General features: G+C 37.6%; 1 protein-coding gene across 5 annotated transcripts in view; it reads left to right on the plus strand.

Moving 5' to 3' along the window:
* LHFPL3 (LHFPL tetraspan subfamily member 3) overlaps positions 1–18,635 on the plus strand; it is a 565,071-nt gene that overhangs the window by 352,182 nt on the left and 194,254 nt on the right. For 2 of the 5 annotated variants that reach the window (XR_013175960.1, XR_013176003.1), the window contains exon 2: positions 3,693–3,963. The exons of the other annotated variants lie outside the window; for them this stretch is intronic. The gene's annotated coding sequence lies outside the window, so the exon portion shown is untranslated. The remainder of the gene's footprint in view (positions 1–3,692; positions 3,964–18,635) is intronic. 5 annotated transcript variants of the gene reach the window in all.

Consider the following 18,635-nt stretch of genomic DNA (forward strand, 5'->3'; position numbering starts at 1 on the left):
GACAAAACCAAAACAGAGATAAATAGGAGGAGGCAATTGCAACAACCCAGGTAGGACATGGTGGTGGCTTGAATTAGGGTGAAAAAATGGAGGTAGTGAGAAATGATCGCGTTTTGGTCTACTCTGGAGGCAGAGCCAGCAGGTTTTGCTGAAGGATCAAATGTAGGGTATGTGAGAGAGAGGAGTCTCAAATGACTCCTGAGGTTTTTTTACCTGAGCATCTAGAAGCACAGGTCTGTGATTTGTAGGATAAGGGAGACTTCGGGAGTAACTGGGTGGGGAGAAAAATCAAGAGTTCACTTGAGGTATGATGTTTGAGGTATCCTCCAAAGTTATTGGATGTATAAATCTAGAATTCAGCAGAAAGGATGGGGCTGGAGAAAGACAGGTGGGAGTCCTCAGTCCTCAGTAAATGAATGTTTTTTTAAAGCCTGAGACCAGATGAGATGATCTTTGGCTAGATGGTAAATCGATAGAGAAAAGAAAAGATGTCTGAGGGCAGAGCCTAGGGCACGCCCATGTTTGGATTCCAACTGATGAGAAGGAGAAAAAAAGACTGGGAAGTACAGAAGAGTATGAATCATTATGTAGTCAAATATGTCAAATTTTTGTTTCATGATTTCCTCCATTGCTTTTATGCTCTAGTCATTTTATGCTTGTGTTCTGTGCTTCTAAGGACATTGTAGATGTCCTTAGAAAATCAGGGGGAAAGTTCAGAACAGAGTTAATATTCCTGGTATAGAAGAATTCACAAATTTCTAAGAGGAACACTAACACTTCAGTAAAGAAGAAGATTTAGATATGAAAAACTATGAAGTCAGTACAATTTAAACTTTATCATCTTTTTACTTTTTAAAAAATCATCTTTGAAAAAAAATCATCTTTGGCTTCACAAAGAGTGAAATACATAATTTTGTACCTACACAATCTAATGAAAGACCAAAGATGTAGTGAAAAGTATCAGTAAACTTCCCATACAGTGTGTTTATGATGTACATATATTTTCTGGTGGACGTTTTATTAAGCATATATGGTATTTTTTTTAATTATCTTGCAACCATATTGAATGAAGCAAGCCATTTTAGAAATACCACTAGTAAAGACATGGAGATGTTTAGCCTCAGTAGAAATACACAACAAATAAATACATCCAGGAGAAATACCATTTTTCCACTATCAAAATGGCAAAAAAAAATGCAAAAGAGAAAAGAAATTCAGAGTTGGCTAGGAGATTTAGAAGTGATCTCTCTGAAACAATGGCTGGTGGGTTTCTAAGTTACTATACATTTTCTGAAAGATAATTTGTTGATTTGTGTTGAAAACTCAGCATCACCAACCCCAGAAACTGTGCTTTTACAAATGTCCCCAAAAGAAACAATAACTGATGAAGGCAAAGGTTTAACTAAAAGAATTTTCACATAATCTTTGTTTGAGGTGGTGAAAAGTTGAGAACATAAACAATGCAGACTGCTTAAATGAACTATATCATGTCCATCTAATAGAATACTATGCAGCAATTAAAACTATAACTCAAGTAAGGGCATAGGAAAATGTTCTCAATACAGTGAAAATGTATAACCTACTGGCCCATGGAGCAATTAAAAAAGAAGAGTCTGTGGATTCTTCACAAAGGTGACAAAGGTAAAACAGAAACAACTAGGGCCTTCTAGGGTAGCACAGTCCATTAGAACTTTCTGGGATGATGGAAATATTCTGTATCTCTGCTGTCCAATACAGTTATGACTTCCCATATATGGCTGTTGAGTACTTGAAATGCAGCTTGCTCTAGTGAGGAACTGATTTTTAATTTTAATTAACTTAAGGAACCACATAGGTATAATGGTCACTGTATTGAACAGTGCAGTTCTAGAACAGGCTGGCATAGTCCATAGAGGAGAAAGCACAAAAGTAGACCTTGTTCAATGTGATAAGAACTCCAGACTGGACAAGATCCAAGACTCTCAGCCCCCACTGAGTTTAGAATCCCCATCGGTTTCCTAGAGCAAACTGGAAGTTTATTTCCAAGCCCTATGTATGAAATTCATAGAAGTGCGTAATTTAGTTGTAAATGAACTGTAGGTAAACCATATAGTGTTTCCATGCTGTAGTGTAGATTTTTTTCTTAATTTATATATATGGTTGTTCTCATAAAGTTTATAATTAAAAACTTTTCTGAGGCCTGGCAAAGATAGAATTCTGGATATGGTGAATCCTAACCTAATATTACAGGCAAAATTCTGATACCCAGAGTCCTCCTTACCAAATGTTCCTTTTAAAAAGGCTTATTTCTGTCTGCATGTGTCTGCACATTAGAGTGACACGTGAAGATCTACCCTGCAGTGACCTCTTTAAAGGAGAAGGGGGGCGGAAACCACTATTTTTATTACCCTCTTTTGTGGCTGATGTATAAAAGCTATTTTCTTCTGGTCAAATTTAATGTGTTTATAAGCTTCAAAATAACCTACTTTTTTTTAACTAGAAGAAAAAAGACAAAATTCTAATTCTTCTTAACCAGGATTATTACATTTTATAGCCCTTAAGGTAATGTGACTATTATACTCTGATGGGAAAATAGTGTTTTTAAAATAATGAAATTATGGCAGAAGCATTTAGATATAATTATGTAGCCATAATAAAAATTTCAATTAGGCTTTCATTACATTGTAATTAACTCTACATTTGGGCACTAACATTAGTGTGGCCAAAATTTTACTTGTTTCTTGCTCCTTAGAGCATATTGATTTTATTTCTTTTTGATCATATTCTACTCCTAGAAAATTAAATTAAAATCTTAAGTTTTCTAAAAAAATGCATAGAGTAAAAGAAAATATACATCAAATTATTATCATTTATAATTGTACATTGTGTGAGCTATCTATCACTGTATAACAAATCAACCCAAATCTTAGCTGCTTAAAACACTGTCACATTGTTTCAAGATGGTCACTCACCTGAAAACTGGCAAGAGGCCTCAGTTCTTTACCGGCTGTTGACAGAAACCAAAATCTTGTCATGTGGGCTTGTCCACCAGGCTGCTTGAGAGTCCAAACTACAGGACAGTTGGCTTCCCCCAGGGTTAGTCAATCAAAAGAGAGAGTCTGAAGTCTCAATATCTTTTATGACCCAACCTTGAAATCATACACCCATACTTCTGCCTTATTCTACTCATGAGCAGGCAGTCACTAAATCCAGCCCATATTTAAGGAGGAAAACTTAGACTCCACCTTTGGTAGGTGCATCATAGAATGTGTGTTACATATTTTAAATGCACACATACATGGAATACTTTAAGCTGTTAACTAATTTGGTTTGTCTGTGTTTATTTTATTATACTGTAGTCAAATGGAAGAAGGTAAAGCCATACTTGGAATCCATTCACGGCCAAATGTCAGACTAGCATTATTACCATTGCCCCCTTATTTTCGGGGGTTTTGTTGGACCATGATGGCAATTTTATGCCATATATATTTTTTCCCCACTAAGAGAGTGCCTCTGTGAGATCAAAAGCCAAAAAAAAAAAAAAATGCTACCTTCTGTTCTCCAAGATTTCTATGGGCTTATTTTGAAAGAAGAGCTCAAAGAAAACTCAAGTGGCCTGTCAGCTCTTAAGGGTGTACTGCAACTTTGTTTTAACAGATAGAGGCATTTTATTTAAAATAGCTCTTTGGCCTTCTGCTCTTCCCTATCTGCAGGCTCTTCCCAGCTGATCTCATGCAATCCCACAACCTCCAAATTTGTATCTCCAGCCCAGACCTCTCCGTGATCTCCAGACTTATATATCCAGCTGCCTACTCAACCTCTCTGCTGGGATGACTTAATTGGCTTCTCAAGCCTAACATATCCAAAACAGAATATCTCCTTCAGCATCACAAGAAGAATAAAAGCAGCATGATAAACACGCAGTGCATTTAGTGCAATACTGATGGCTGTCTGCTCACCCTGAAAATGGCCTCTTTTGGCAGGGTAATGTGGCCTCTCAGATGGCCTCCTCCCCTTCATGGGCTAAGGGAATGGGAGGCGGTGTATCCCACTCCTTTTGGCAGCAAGAGTAATTTCCTGATTGGGATACAAGCGGAAAACAGATTTCCCCTATTTGGATGTCATGACACTTCCCGTGTAGCAGCGTTCATCATCCCTCCTGGCTGCAGGAAGATTTGCCAGCTCGGGACACTGCTCATTAATCACTATCCCCAGCATTGTGTGGGTGACGGGAGCTATGATGGTGTGATTTGAGGGTACCTGACATCCTTGTCACCCTCAAATGCCTCCCTGTCAAGCCCTGCCATCTCCGAGTTCTCACCATATTAGCCATGATTCAAAGGCCTTAAAAATAACTCCCCTTTGTAAGGACTAACACTTCTCAAGGCCTTCCTGAGAAGTCAGTCCAATGGCCTTTTAGAGGTCTTACTTGATTGTTGGGTTGTCCCAGCAAAGAGTATTTATATTATAAAGTTACACCTCAGCAGGGACAATTTAATGCGAGATGCCCCCTGTCATCCCTATGAGACCATTGCTTGAACAAACCAGGACAAACGATAATAAGGGTGAGAAGGAGGCTTGGGAATTTTCCAGAAAGGGTGAACCCTACTTCAGGACCAAAACACAGGAGGGAAAACATCTCAAGGAGGAAGACTTCACCTAGTTCTAAATGTTTATTGAATGAATGAGTAGCTGACTGAATGCATGGAACTGTAGTATCCATTAGACCTAAACCAAGCCTAAGCTTATAAAGTTTTGCTTTTTCATACAAAGAAGTATATATTTGAATATAGTGTGTTATGTGAGCTATAGCTTCTTTCTCAGTTGTTTTAACACTATTTTAATATTAAGCATAAGTACAAGACACTGTTCTACATGCTTCACATAACTTTGTTCTTGTTTTTTGTTCTGTCTTGCTTTGTTTTGTTTTTTCCATCCTGTTCATGGTCTGGCCCAACATAATTTAAGTCCCATGAGGATAGGGATTTCATTTAGCATTGTATCCTAAGGCAGCATCTAGAATAGTTCCTGGTACTTGATAAGTATTCAAAAATTACTTATAGAGAGGAAGGAAGGGAAGAAGGAAAGAAACATATCTAATTTAATCCCCTATGGACATCATTATTCCCATTGTACAAATAAGGATATTGAAGCTTAGAGAGATTAAGTAACTTGGCTTTATCATAGAGCTAACAAAAGATTTTATTCTAGTGTTTGTTCATTCAATAAATATCATTCTGTTAAACCATCTTGTATTGTATGTGCAATACAAGAGCACATGTAGACCAGAACCCAGGTATGCTATGCTGTCCTCATTTAGATTCTCATGCATGCCTATTCATGATACTTAAATTAATAACCCCGTTAAATCTGAATTCTACTATCAGTCTGTTGTACAAGGATTTGGAAATACTGTATATAATTAATGGGTCAGAGACCACAAATGATAATGGGCCAGAGACCACAGTCCCTCTCTCCAAGAGAAATTTGTGAATTAGCAAATTATAGTTACAAAAAAGCTTTAAAAATATAATGAGCTAATAGAGAATAAGTTAAGACTTAAATATACAGCGTTTCTGTTTGGGGTGATGGAAGAGTTTTGGTAATCAGTGGTGGTGATAGCACTATATTGTGAATGTAATTAACAGCACTCATTTATATATTTGAGTAGGACTAAAAAGGGAAATTTTAGGTTGTATAAATGTTACTAGAATAAAAATTTCTTTAAGAATCCGTGGAACTATACAACACAGTGAAACTCTAACTTAAACCATGGACTACAGTTAGTGATAACTATTATTAAAATGTGTTTTCATCAATTGTAATAAATGTAGCATACCAATGCAAGGTGTTACTAGTAGGGTGGTATGTGGGAATCCTGTATTTTATGCATAATTGTTCTATAAGCCCATAACTTCTCTAATAAAAAGTTAATTTAATTTAATATAATTTAAAAGTATATATAATGAACTAAATAATTGCCAAACATTGTTATTAGCAGCCTAACTAATTATGGAAAATCATGCAGGCAGCCTGGGAGAGCTAATGCTTCACATTTCCCTTTTTCAAACTCATTTCACTTTAACAACTTTGAAAGTAGAAAGCCACTCCCACCCCCCTTTTTTTTTTAACTCGCCATGTGACTTTGTCAGCCCCCACTCCTCAAAGTGTTATCCTTGGGCCAGCAGAACAGGTATCACCTGGGAACTGGGGGAAAATACAGACTCTCAGGCCCCACCTCAGACCCTTTGAATGAGAATCTGCATTTTAAGATCCTCAAATGATTCATAGGCACATTAAATTTTGAGAAGCACAGCTCTGAGCCTCAATTACCTCAAAAGGTAAAATGTGAGAATTTAAGTGCTCGACATAGAGCCTGACAGTGCTCAAAAAAATGTTGTTCTTTGCACCTTCCCCACCCCCTAGCACAATGGTAACCTTGAAATCTCCATGAAAGACCAACGTGCTCTCAATCTATGCAGGGCCAAAGTGAGAATCTAGCTGTCCAGGGTCCTGGAATGGGACTATGCCAACTGGAAACATATAATTGGGAGATAAATAGCTCTAACGAGTGTTTGCAAGATTATTTTTATCCTTTCAACTGCTGAACTGATGTTAAGATTTGATTGTGTCATTGACATTAATTTTAATATGCAACAGTTTGAATTCAAACCTGTATTTAGTTCTGCTGGAATATTTTTTTCTTTTTATGATGCTTATTTGTATCTGATTATGAAAGTTATACATGCTTATTGCAGACAAGTTAGAAAACACAATCCTCTGCTGACCTTTGGGTATTTCTTACCAGTTTTATTTCCAAGCAAATGTGTATGATTTTCACACGAGGTGGGATTTTAACCTGATTTATTGTATGAATCTTATAACCTGATTTTTTTACTTGTCATGAGCACTTCCCTACATCACATCATTTGAACACCATTCAGTGGGTTTCTATTATTCTATTTTGTAACTCTATCAAAATTTAACCTCCCGGTGCCTGCCCATGCAAACAAAACAAAATAAAAATTTAATCAACCCTAATGAAAAGATGTACAGTTTCTAATTGTGTTTACTATCATTAAACTAATCATGGGTTGAACCTTCTTTATAAGTCTTTTCCATAGTTGGCTATTTTTTAGTGATGGTTCTCAAAAAAAGGAATTACTTAGTCAAAGAGTATTTGATAACCTATTCTTTTTTCATACACACCATCAGCTTCCAGGAAGATTGTGCCAATTCATGGTCCCAAATGCAGTCCAAGTGCCAATCTAAATTAACTTTGGTTGAAGGGGAAATTAGAGGTGATGGTTGGGATCCAGGAAAAAGGCATCAGAATTCTTATTCCTTGGATTTGGTTTATGTTTTTTTAAGTTTCTACTAATTGATAAGCAATATAGGAACTTATTTTAATTTGCATTTTTGATTCTTAGAAAACATTTTTTCATACAATTAGTCTATATTATTTTCTTTTGTAAACTGTCAGTTTAGATTTCTTTGTTGATTTCCTTTAGAGTTATTAAAGCTATCAGTCTTTTATTATAGTTATTTCCTACTCTGTTGTTTGTCTCTTAATTTGGTTTAATTTGAGTTAAAGATGTTTAAAGTTTGCATAGTCAAATATTACTTCTTGAATAATTTTTCTCCATTGCTGATATGCTTATAAAAATCCTTGCCTTGCTTTAGTGCCATTAAAATAGTAACTCTATGTTCTTCCAGTTGGTTCCATTTGGAGCTGACTCTGGTGCATGGTTTAAGGCCTGGCTTCTGCTTTACAACAATCCAATTTCCCCACACCAGATTTTGAGCAATAAAAACCACCAGTAGTTTATTATCCTTCTTTTAACATATGTGTACAAACACTGTAAGTTCTCTTTTATAATCACTTTGTTATATAGAATAGGAAAAAAACCCTCCTTTTCTTTTTCTAAATTTCAGCTAGTCTTCCAGTTTCTTCTTCAAGATGAACTTCAATATTATCACCAAGTTAGAAAAACAAAAAAATAACAATCAAAATCCCACATCCCCATAATTTGATTTGGAAAGAATTGATATTTATATAATACCTAGTCTTATTAGCCAAGAACTTGGCATTGCTTTCCATTTATTCAAATTAAATGTCATCAATTTTGGGGTTCTTTTGGTTGGCTTGGGTATATGCTGCCATCATTGACTGGAAGCCAGTTCTCACTGTAATGTTTGTGAAAATGTATATCTGCACTTTGGGGTACAATTTAATCCACTTCACTCTAGAAGATGTCAGAATTCTTTTTCAAACTTTAGTGTATGGAACATACTTCAGTACCAACTTTATAAATTCAGACCACTGGGTTTAAGTTTTTTTTCCTATCAATTTTTTTTCATATCTCCTATAGTTTTTTCCTACTAAAGTGAATTCATGTTAAAGAAGTCTTTCCTATTTAAGTAAGGTTCCAGCTATTCACTCACCCAAGTACTCATGCAAATAATGAGGTGAGATTTGCTCAGTGGTTTTCAAACTCAAATCCCTAAAACCCTCTCTCCTAAGGGATCTCCTCAGGTGAAAACTAGGAGGAGGTAGGATTCAGTATGCCTCCTCCTTTGATCCCAAACATCACTTCCAATCTCCCCTTCAACCAGCTCAGCTTTTTGTCTATTTTTCATACCATGCTTCTGCTCAAGATTTCCTTTGAGCAAAAGGATGTGTAGGGAAAAAAAGTTTGTGTAGCTGAAATAGAACAGAACAGAATAGAATAGAACAGCAGTAAAAAGCCATTGCCTGTTCCAGATAGAAAAATCTGATATTTGCTCTTTGAAACATCTTTAGTATTCCTCTGTGAGATGAGGTTTTCAGTGACATATTTTGAATGGAACTTTTTTTTATCTTATAGCCCAATACTAAAAAATATTCTATCTTTTATCTAGAGAGTATAGCATGGATTTAGCATTTTTGGTATTAGAACTCACAGGTTTGCTTTTTGATTGAAATTATCCATCACATTTTCTGCAAGCAATAAAGTAGCAGATATGAGTATTATTCCATAACACTGATATAATAAACATCATATTAATTTTATTTCTCAAAATCTAATTTAGTCTTTCATGAACCCCAATTGGTGGGATATCTCACCGCAGTCATTATGGGGGCCCCCCTCTCATTAGAGACAAGTAAAAATCCCAAGGTCTTACTAGAACCAGAACTTACTAACTAGTCCAGAACTTACGAGGTCCAGAACTAGGTCCAGAACTAGGTCCAGGGGTCAGCAAAGGTTTACTAGGACCAGAGAGTAAATATTTTAGGCTTTGCAGGACTGTATACAGGTCTCTGTTGCAACTATTCAATTCTGATATTGTAGAGAGAAACCAGCCACAGACAATATGCAAATGAATGAGTGTAGCTGTGTCCAAAAAATTTTGTTTCTGAATAATGAAATTTGAATTTCATATAATTTTCATGTCCTAGAATAATATTCTTCCTTTAATATTTTCCAACCTCTTAAAACTGGAAAAACCATTCTTAGCTCCCAGTCTGTGCCAAAGCAGGTGGACCATAGGGTTTTCTGACTCCTGCTCTGCTCTTGTGGCCACACTGGATGCCACACATGCTCTCAGGGTAGAACCCACCTGATGCCCTGAAGAAGGGCAGATGCAGAGGCTGGAGTCCAGTTCCCCTAAGTAGATGGTTCTAAATGCTCCACCTGCCATTCTCTGCCAGTGTCACCAGGGGGAGAATACCCAGCTCAGGCCTCTCTGGCTCCTACTTCTTAGACAATTTTCATCCCTTTTTTCAAAACTCTGCCCTGGAGGTAGGATACTCCTTATCTCCACCACATAGCACCACACGTGCCCTCTTTTGGAAGTGAAGGAAAATCATTCTCATTGTTACTTTGATGGTAGTAAAAACAAAATTTGTGTTGCTATCTCAAATTATCCTGCTTCAGTGGTTACTTTGAACAGAGAAATAGTTTCTCAAAGAGAAACTCATTTGTTTATTCTTGTGACCACTAACTAAAGAACTAGACACAGGATTTTAGGACTGTATGGAACTCTAGTTCAGCCCTTCTCTTTTTCAGATGATGCCCAGCCCAGAAAGATAAAATGACTCAGAAAAAAAAAAAAAAACAGAGGAACAAATATTGTATGGTCTCCATTAGAAAATACCCATAAGAAAAGTGGTGCCTAGATTGTAAGCTCTTATAGCACTTAGTCCAGAGCTGTAAAATGTTCTTTCTAAATTTTGAGATTCTATGCTATATATGTATGACCTGGTATTAGGAAGAAAGCCATACCTGAAAGAAAATAAACGCTCACACGATTGTGGGGAAGAAAAGAATGTATTCATGTTTTTGCAAGAACAGGCACTCAACCAAAATGTGGTGGTTAGCACGCCAAGTGATAGAAAGCAACAGATTTTATACCCTAAGCCTAGTACGCAGGTCCCTCCCCTGTTTCTCCACTGACTGGATACTCCAAAGGTTACAGCCTATCTGAATAGTCTAACTAATTCAAATTCCCTGCTGAGGACTCCTGCTTTTGATTACACTTTACATTTCAGTGACCCTGGCTGTTACATATTTAAACTAGTTTTTACTTATATAAGGATTTGGTGCCAATTCTAGGCTTGCATCAGAGGCCCTCTCCTTTCCCTGCCTGCAAGACCAGTCTGAGCCATTTTGTAGCCCTTTGTTTAGTTAGCTCAATTTCTCTCATCCTGCGCCTTCTTGTGTGACAGCTAGTCTTATTTTATTCTTATACCTTGTATATCCCTGAAAATATGGCTACTTGTGTGATGCCTAAGACTCAGAGATGAAATTTCACAGCTCTGAAAGTTAGCATTGCTACATACAACAACTGTTAAAGAAATAAAAAAAGAGATCAGGCTTCAATTAGAGATGAGGTGAAGCCAGTCAGGTTGGGACTAAGGTAAATCAGAATACATGGGTAAGGATGATATTGTCTGTATTTTAGAACTTCACCTACTGTATAATAAATACAAAGGACAAGAGTTTTGCTCAAACCTAAATTTTCTGTAGCATATAATCTAACTTAACCTGTTTGGGTACCTCTTTTAAACAACCCAAACACGTGGTACCCAGAAGGGAAATGAGGGCTTGTAATTCGGTATAGCTTAGAGTAATACTCAGATACATCCCAGTGTATGTTGGGCACTTAATTAAAAAGTATTGGCACCAATCCTAAAGAATACCTAGGGCAACATATAAGATTCCAAAAGGGTTCCATGCACTCAAGCAACTTACCAGAAACCTACAACCTCCAGGTGGGTCTCTGGACCAGTTAAGTCCTGAAACTTAGAGGGTCCAGCATCTCTAGAACATCAGACAGTTCCCTCTCCCTACTCCATATTAGAGATAGACTCTTCCAACATGAAAAAGTTAGGATGGCCATAACCCAAACACCCCTAAAGAGAGGGATGGAAAGATCAAAGGTGATGATGGAGTTATACAGAGAAATAGGATTTAACAAATGAATATGAATGCTGAATCATTAAATTAATATCTCTTTTAGTCTCCAGTCTCTTAGAGCAGCTAGAAGTAAAAATCTAAAATTGTGTAGTTGTAACCCCTGTCAAACTCTGAAACATGTTCTAATTTATGTACTAATTGTGGTGCTGTGCTTTGAAATTTATTGCTTTTTTGTATATATGTTATTTTTCACACACAAAAAACGTTGATTGTGTTGATAAAAAAATTTTAAGACTTCTAGCTTCCTATATTCTGGAGCAGCTAGGAGGAAAAATGTGAGAGGATCATTTGGTAGCCCATGACAAACTCTGGGATCTGTCCTGTATCTACTTGTTAAAGAGTGCTTTGAAAACTATTGTTTTTTTATTTCTTTTCTTTGTATATATGTTATACTATACAATAAAAAAGTTTAAAAAAAAAAGTATTGGCAAAGTCTCTTGAGGGATGGGGAAAAAAATATGGAACTATTAATCCTTACCTCCAGGGAAACCCCTGATACTGTCTCAAATATTAGGGACTCCCAAGTCAATAGGCCAAGCCCTTGATCTTGAGGCTTGCTCTTGTGAAGCTTATTTCTTTATTGGAAAACCTAAGCCAACCTATTGCCTAAGAGTTACTGCCAGAGGACCTCTTTTGTTGCTCAGATGTGGCCTCTCTCTCTCACTGTCTCTCTCAGCCCAATTCTGCAAGTAAAATCACTGTCCCTACTACATGGGACATGACAACCAGGGGTAAAAGTCTCCCTGGCAATGTGGGACATGACTCCCAGGTACGAGCCTGGCCCTGGCACATGGGATTGACAACACCTTCCTAACCAAAAAGGGGAAAAGAAATGTAACAAAATAAGGTATCAGTAGCTAAAGGAGTTCTAATAGAGTCAAGAGGCTATTCTGGAGGCTACTCTTAGTAAGCTTTAGGTAGATATTGCTAATTACTACAGTTCTCCAAACCCCAACCAAAACCATTCCTTTTAACCCTAAAGAACACATAGGGCTCTATCTGAGATTCTACAAAAGTTTCATGTGCTAAGATTACTTTCCAGAAACCTACAACCTCCAGATGGGTTCCTATGCCAGATAAGTCCTGCAACCCAGAGGGGCCTGCCTCTCCAATAACATCAACTAATTCCATACCTCTATCCCATATTATCGACTCCCCTTTCCAACATGAGAAAATTAGAATGGGTAGAGCCCAAATATCCCTAAAGATTGGGAGAAAGATCCAAGAAGAAGGAGGAGTTACAACAGAAAAGACATGATTTAACAAATGAGTTTGCATGCTGAATCATTATATTGATATTTCTTTGTAGTCTTTAGTGTCTTGGAGCAGCTAGAAGGAAAAACCTAAAATTGTGGAACAGTAACCCATACCACTCTGAAATCTGTTCTACAACTGCTTATTACAAAATGTACTTTGAAATGTTTTGCTTTTTGTATATGTATTTCATTAAAAAAACTTTTTTTTAAATGAAGAGCATCAGAGATTTAAGATTTGTCTAAAATATGCCTAGCAAGGTTAATTTGTAGAAACGTTTAGCCACACTCTGGCTGAGATACCCGTAAAATTTAACAAAAAGCATGGAAATGAGCAATTGGTCTCTTAGGATCAATAATAGCACTGCTATTCTTGCTATTGAAATATTTCTTCAAAGTATAATCTGAAAAGAAATGGAAATGTAATTTTCACAGAAAGATTGTAAACCATTTTCTGAATATTATCAAGTGAATATTCCTAATAAAGTATTCAAAGAATCAAAAAAAAAAACAACACAGGCAGTAAGCAGCATGACTCAAGCCCAAACCCTCTTTGCCCTCTTCCACACTGTCTCCGTAATGTGCTTTTCTTTCCCTACTCAACTAACTAGGTTTTTAAGAGGCAGTCCAAGCAAGCCCTAAGGAGACATCCCAGCCAGATCATTCCTGTTCAGATTAAGCAGAAATATCACTAAAGCCTTAGCCACTATGTTGCAGAGGGAAATAGATAACCTGAAGTTTGCTATTTAGCCAAAAGGAAGAGGAAGATGAAAAAAGAAGCTGATCCTGTCTGTATTTAAAATCAGAATGGTACTTTCTGGAGTTATTTTCTATTAGATGATTCTTTCTTGAAATTTCTAGTTGGCAGAATACATTTTTCCTTGAACTGTGTGCCTCTTAGTGCCTTGTACGGAGTCACTCCTTAGGGAAGTGCTGGAATAGCAGGGCTCTGAACACTCAGCAGTGTCTAACCTTCAAGACCCTATTTAAAAAGAGTATTATGATGGGAATGTGTCAAACATGTAAACCATATAGCCGAAAAAGTTAAGAGCCAAAACTTTAGACAGAAGTGCAAGAGAAGTAAGCAACCAGGGATTGTGCTTCAAAATGTTAATTGATGTTTTCACCTGTAGTATTTTGTATTACCCCTAACCAGAATTCTGCCTTCATTCCCTCAGATAAAGGACAGTATAGCAGGGTGCAGATAAGAAAAGTCAAATTCTTGGCTTTTGAGTTGCAAAAGCCCTGGGGGAAGACAAAAAACTTGGAAGAATTGTGAATAATCAGAGCAAAGTACCCTTGGGGTGTAAGGAGAGTTGGGGGGAGTAAACGGAGCTTAGACCCGTGATCCCTTAAGAGAGGTCCTGATCCTGACCCCACCCTGTGGCCTGGTCTTGAGGAGAGGTCTGCTAGAACCCTCAGATAATGGCTCTGTGATCAGATAAAGTGCACAGAGGCAACAACAGTCAGCATAAGCAGCAGTAGGTGGCTAGGCAGCCTGCAGGTGTCCTGTACCAATTGTGTGTAGTGTCGTTGAGCCAGGTGCCTGATGGTAGTAGAGAGGTAGAATTCACTGCACCATGGAGTGGTGTAGCCACAGCCACGTGGTTCACATGCACCCAGCATGGCACATTCATGAATAGAGAGCTGGCAGACCTGGAGGCTTTGCAGTTGGATGCAGGATAGACCAGCAGCTGGAACTCAGGATATCTCAGCAAACTCCATATCAACAGGTAACCCAGAGGATCAGGGAACCCTCCAGCCCTGTCCCCTCAATGTCTTCAAAACTCTATGTTTGCCTGAAGTTTAAACAAACCCCCAGAGAAAAGGGGAATGAAAGCTTGAATTCCTTGATATTAAATTTCTGTCATCCAGCGGAACAGGACATGGAAATAGAAATTAAGTTCTAGTATAGAAAAAAACAGAAAGTTGGGTTTCTTATACACCTGAATTTGTGATCTGAGATTCCCAATAACTACAAAGTAATTTGGAATTGGTTTATGTTCTGCAAGCTAGGTGTTCTGATTGGGTTTTGAAATGGAAGGAGAAAGAAGTGTTTGCCTGTCTTTTCCTGTTCAGAAAGAGCAAAGACGCGAAAAAGTATTCCACAATTTTTGAACACCTAACCAAAGTGTCATAAAATTTACCTTTGTGGTCTATGCATACATTTGCAACAGGGGCGATATCAATTTATGATGGCTGATGACCCTCCAAAGAGCCACAGTCCATAAAGAGATACCCAGTATATTTTGGTTTTAAAATTTCATGGGGGGCTGGAGAGGCAATTATGAGAAAAAAATGTCTCAAAATGCTCCTTAGAAGGGCAATAATGAAAAAATCAAAAGTTGAGAAATGCTGGTCCATTGCAATAAGGAAACCTTGGAAACAAGATTTAATGGTCCAAAAAAGATCAATTATTAAAAAGCTCTGTCTTTGGCAGTTATATTGAATGAATATAGTTAAGTAACTTATTCAATTAAAAACCCAACCAACCATTTACTTTTTCTTTTTCTGGAAGGTAGGGGTGGCGATGGTAAAAAAATTTTTAAAAAAAACTGTGCAAGGCTTTGTGGACAGGATGTCAAATTGGAGTGAAAACTTCAGAGTTGTATGGCTGTTTGCCACTACCTCATCCCCACAAAAAGAAAGAAACATGACTGTCAGGTTTTTAACTGAATAAGTGAATTAGCTATGTTAATTCAACATAATTGCCATAGATAAGCCATCCTTATTTAACCAGAACTAAGAGTGATACATTAAAAGATACAAGGTAATAGAGAAGAAAGGGACTGATGATACCCCCAAGAGATATAACCTTATCTGTTGGGTCTCCCAGAGTTTTGAATCCTTGATATTCTGATAAGAACAATTAACTGGACAAAAATTCTCCAGAATTTGCAGAACAGGAGCAAATATCCTAATTTGTAAATAAGGTCAAAAAAGCTGTTGAGGATAAGAAAAGCAAGAGCCTTGAGGTTGGTATTTCAAGTCGGGAAGATTTACACATTGTTTCTGCTGGATGAGGTCCATGTGGATGAAGTGAGATGACAGGAGAAAGGAAAAGTATCCAGAGGAAAATTACCACCTAGCCAAGGGACCCATGAGCAATAGCAATAAATTTACTAAATATAGCATGTGGCTAGCTTACATACACCAGGACAAAAGAAGCAATGAGAAAAAGTTCTAGAAAACATACAGAGCATCAGGTACAAAAGCAGTAGGCCATAGTAGAAAGAGAAAGCAGGCTTGGGCACAAATCCTTGCTACCTTACTTTCCAAATGTATATGTCCTTTACCAGATCATCTGAATTCCGAGCTTCAAACATCTCATTTGTAAAACTTGATTAATCCTTATTTGCAAGATTGTTTTGAAAAGAATAAGTGAACTGCAGAGAACCAGCACCTATTATGTGTGTTCAGCAAATGGGAATGTAGATAAAGAAAGGGATGAAAGTTTAGAAGAATGAAAACTGAGAAAGAAAAAGTGATACTAACATATGTGTGTTTGATGTGTGCGTTTTCTTTGTACAGTTTATCAAAGTTCACCTCAAAAAGGGTGTGCTAGTTTGAAACTGTTATGTACCCCAGAAAAGCCATTTTCTTTCCATCCTGATCCAATATTGTGGAGCCAGACTATTGTTTAGGGTTGAAATCTTTTGATTAGGTTGTTTCCATGGAGATGTGACACACCCAGTTGTGACTGTGAACTTTTGATTAGATGGACCTGTGACTCCACCCAGTTAAACTGTGTCTTGAATAGGTTGCTTGAGTCCTTTAAAAGGGGAAGCATTTTGGAGAAAGCTCAGAAGCAACATAGACACAGACATTTGGAGTTGCTTGGAGTGCCAGAGTAGAGGCTTGGAGTGCCAACAGAGCAGACACCTAGACACAGACATTTGGAGATGCAGGGCCCAGCAGATGTTGCCATGTGCCTTCCCATGCGATGCTAAGCAAGCCAGAAGCCAAAAGGATCCACAGGGGCTGAGAGAGCCGTTTGAAACCAGAAGCTGTGAAAAGATGCGGACACCAGCCATGTGTCTTCCCATGTGATAGACATTGGCCTTTCTTGAGTCAAGGTGTCTTTCTCTTGATGCCTTAGTTTGCACAGTTTTATGGCCTTAAACTATAAATTTGTAATTTACTAAATCTCCTTTATAAAAATCAGTCCATTTCTGGTATATATTACCTTCTGGCAGCATTAGTAATCTAAAAAAGGATATTGAGAATATGGGTTAATTTTAGCTCAGGGAGATGGGAAGGACAAGTCTTAGATATAAGGGAATATGTAAAAAAAAAAAAAGTGTAAGTCCCTGCTTCACCAGCACTAAAGAAGAAGACCAATCCCAGCAATAGCTTAAAAATCAAATTCACTCCAGGGCCACGGTGGCTCAGCAGACAGAGTGCTTGTCTGCCATGCCGGAAACCCAGGTTCAATTCCTGGTGCCAGTCCATGCAAAAAAAAAAATCATGTTCACTCCAGAAAATATCAGAGGATTTGGTGGCACTGAGGATTTTTCAGCACCTGATAAAATGGAGGTCTACTTTGGTTCTCCTGATTGCTAACACAAATACCATGCAATGTGTTGGCCTGAACAACCAGAATTTATGGGCTTTTTAGGGTAGAGGAAGTCCAAAATCAAGGCTCTGTCAAAGCAATGCTTTCCCCCAGAGACTGTGGCTAGCTGCTGACGATCCTTGGCCCTTGGCTTTTCTGTCAGATGGCGGTACATGGGGTGCCCTCTCCTAGCTTCTCCCTTCTTTGCAGGGTTCCATCAACTTCCAGCTTCTGGCTATTCCCTCTTACTTTCTCTCTCTGTGAACTGCCTTATAAGACCTTCAGTAATAAAATCAAGACCCATCCTGTTTCAGCTGGGCCACACCTTCACTGAAGTTACCTTATCAAAAGGTCCTGTTTACAAGAGTTCACACCCACAGGGTGGATTAAGTTTAGGATCATGTTTTTCTGGGGCACATAGTTCCAAACCACCACAAGGTCCCTGCAGAGTTCTAAACCAGGAATCTGTATTGGGAGCTGTTGACATTTGAGCTAACTTAATTTTTTTAAGTGCGTAGTATTGGAGTACAAGGGCAGCAAGTAGCCTTCTTCAAGAGGAGTTTCATAGCACAAGAATGAACTGGCAGAGTGCCACTAATTAGGAATGAATGAATAGAAGCAGTGCAATGAAATAAATGTGATCTGAGCTGAATTAGCTGGTGAAGTTAAACATGGAATCACCCTTCATGTTATCCCTTTGTTGGAAATTATTCCTGTCAACCAGTCATCAGAAAGAAGGAGACAAGTCCTCCATGTAAGATTTCTCTCATCTCTGTCAAGGGGATCTTTGAGAACATGGAAATAGTAGGGGGGGAAAAATGGGCAGATTATACAGTGGGAAAATACACTCTCCAAAAATAAAGACAAACATTAGCAACAAATAAGAGGGTACCTCTTAGCAAAGACTTATCAAACAATGCAAGTGCTGTGAAAACCTATATAAGAACATACAATTTATTTTAAATTGGCAGATGTATGAGAAGGATCCTAGAATGTCTGTCACAAGCATCCATAAACAATGGCTAAGAAAATATTAAGCATAAGAGTATTAAGAGCATATGATTAAAAATTAATTAAATATAGAGTTATGTTTCCTGTCAAAAGGAGCTTTATAGCCTTCTTAGAAGCACCAATAGACCAAAAAATCATTATTGCTATAGATTAAGTTAAAAAGAGTAAGTACAGTAATTCATTTAACATTTCAATAATAATATACTTTGGAGATTGAAACAGTTTCTCCATATCTGATTTCAGAAGTACAATGAAAGCATAGAGCATAAAGCTTTTCTTTTGAGCTCTTCATATAATTTGTCTTTATAATTGAATTTTACCCTACTGCTGATACAATATTTGTGGTCCTAAATATAAAGGAAGGAAAAATCAGGTTTG

The sequence above is a fragment of the Tamandua tetradactyla genome, chromosome 1, assembly GCF_023851605.1.
Source record: "Tamandua tetradactyla isolate mTamTet1 chromosome 1, mTamTet1.pri, whole genome shotgun sequence".
Taxonomy (NCBI): Eukaryota; Metazoa; Chordata; class Mammalia; order Pilosa; family Myrmecophagidae; genus Tamandua; species Tamandua tetradactyla.